The 2,569-nt window shown below is 32.3% G+C and overlaps 1 long non-coding RNA gene across 1 annotated transcript; it reads right to left on the bottom strand.

The window, feature by feature from the left end:
• Window positions 1-234: 234 nt before the first annotated feature.
• Window positions 235-2,278, bottom strand: LOC139867214 (uncharacterized). Its single transcript, XR_011765784.1, has 3 exons — window positions 1,952-2,278; window positions 1,275-1,399; window positions 235-883 (listed from the first exon to the last, which is right to left on the bottom strand). It is a non-coding gene; the product is annotated as an uncharacterized lncRNA (long non-coding RNA).
• Window positions 2,279-2,569: the final 291 nt, after the last annotated feature.

The raw sequence follows: 2,569 nt of genomic DNA, 5'->3' as shown, positions 1-2,569 counted from the left end.
GAGTAAGTTGCTCTGGATTCTGAGGCAACGATTTCGTTGGAGCAGTACCGTCATTCCACAACTCCTTGGGATCTTTCTCAACAAGCACGGCATGACAACAGGTAACCGGAATCCGATGTAAATAGATCAACAAACCGAGGATGATAATAATATGTTATATTGAAGTTTCAAATGACTTGACTAATACAACACATATAGATAGATATAGAAATAAAAATAAGATAAAAAGAGGGAAGTGGTATTGTTGTCACCGGAGGTTAGGTTGCCAGTGAAGTGAAGTTTGGTGTACAAGTGAGATTGCCCCTGAGAAACTAATCTAGGTAAACACTAATATTGGCATTGGCATATATAAGTGATTCAAGAACACAAAAATTGCAGAAACTGATGAATATCAAAATCGTAACTCAATGAATTTATGAGAACCTACACCATAAACCAAGCTCTAATAAAATACAGGAAATCACCTGATCAAAATACAGTAAGAAAATAAATAATACCTTATTCCACCTTTAGTTTTATCACCAATCGATTGTTACGAGGTCATCAACACAAATAGTCAAGGGTAATGTTTTGCTCCGGCAAAACCATCTTGAGTTAATAATTGACACACTTTCATAAAAATTCTGCAAACCCGACTATCATCAAACTGATCTAACAAATTTTGCTGTGAAAACAGTTTGACAAAACTGTCGTAAAAAGTCAGCAAATATCATTGGTCGGCCAAACAATGGTTAACAATTTGCAACATATGATAACAGTCGTCAAAATTCAAATTATCCAACACATATGACCAATCTATGATATAGTTTAGATGGGACGGTATCACGAAGGCTGATACCCTATGATAGACATATAGATATGATCATAAGTTGAATTTGCATACCTGCGGTTCATGATAAACATAATCTCATATTAGTCAAAATGTTGGTCTATGGTACAAACTTGAAAACCACAAATAGAGTTAACAAAAACCGTAATATCGATGATGGTTGTTGTATTTTAGTAGCTAGTAGTAAGCCACTTGGACGATTTGGACAAAAAGAATGCAACTTGTGCCAAAAGTCGACCTTTAAAACCATCTTTTGGCCCATTAGTTAGTTTCTTTTATATATATATATATATATATATATATATATATATATATATATATATATATATATATATATATATATATATATATATATATATATGTATATATATATATATATATATTGTGTTTTAAACAAAAGACGTATACATAACCATCCATTAGCATATTTGGTTGAAACACCCACCCTTCATTTGAGGCTGTTGAATTGTTTACACTCACTAGTAACTCACTCATATTAAATATACCGAGGGCTCTGTTTGCGTAGTGTCAGTGTGACAGCGCCATTGATGACCTGATCCTGTTCAACATCTATTGGATTGTATAAGTATATCATTAGTAGCAAAAACAAAAACAAAACAAAAAAAAGTATAACCCATGCCAATCCATGTAAAAGGAGCTGAAAGCAGCTAAATCAAACATTAATTGACAAATGATTAATTAATAAAGAGTGAAAATTTTCAGAATTTATGCCTTGCAATTGAAAAGAAATCATAAGTCAAAGCAAACGAGGCCAACAACATAGGCCACACAAAAATCGGTAACGTTCACAACAACACCACATAAACAAACTAAATGTAAGTTCTAGGTTCAAACAAAGTTATGGTAGTAAACACAATAGTAATTGTTTATTCATCTTGTAAGTTACTAATAAGAAGCCAATGGGGCTTTGCCTCATTGGTCACCATGTTAACATGGTGTTCGAGGAGACCAGGGTTCGAGTCTCGGGGGGGGGGGGATTTTCGTGAATTAACTCTAACCACTAACATTGCCTTTCAAAAAAAAAAAAAAAAAAAAGTTACTAATAAGAAGCTTCCATAAATAACACATGACATGTAAAAAGTAGATATAAGGTAAACCAACCTGGCTGGGTTCTTGATTCAGGATAAATTTCAGCGTCAAGATCATCATTTGCATCATATAGTTCCAGCAAAACAAACCCCTAATCTAAAAACCAAGAAACATACAAAACCCCTAAACAATCGGTCAAGATCAAAAGTCACATATTTAACAATTAACGCATAGTTACCTGATGATGAATAAGGGCTGAGAAATCGGAGCGAGCAATAAAGAGTCTCGATTCAAACTACTTCTTATTGATCCACTTATTTTGTTTTACGATTTTACATACCTTTCTTCAAATACGGTTAACAAGTTTGATTACATGTCATGTCATTTTTATCATTTAAGTAATAATGATAAAATATATTTATTACTCATGTTATTGTATATAACTACTCATAAATTATACAGTAATATTAATTAATTATAATATGAACAAAATAACAAGGTAGAGTTGATCACCAATGGCCAACATCAAATTAATAGTAGTGGAGCCAAGCCAAATAACATTCTCAATACACCAACAAATAAATGTTTATGACCAATCCCATATTTCAAGTCATCACATAAAAAGCTTAACATATCAACAAAAAACCAGAACAAACTTCCTCCATAATAAACATCTAAATGAAAATCAAA

The sequence above is a fragment of the Rutidosis leptorrhynchoides genome, chromosome 9, assembly GCF_046630445.1.
Source record: "Rutidosis leptorrhynchoides isolate AG116_Rl617_1_P2 chromosome 9, CSIRO_AGI_Rlap_v1, whole genome shotgun sequence".
NCBI classification, from domain to species: Eukaryota; Viridiplantae; Streptophyta; class Magnoliopsida; order Asterales; family Asteraceae; genus Rutidosis; species Rutidosis leptorrhynchoides.
This window is presented reverse-complemented; position numbering and strand designations above follow the sequence as displayed.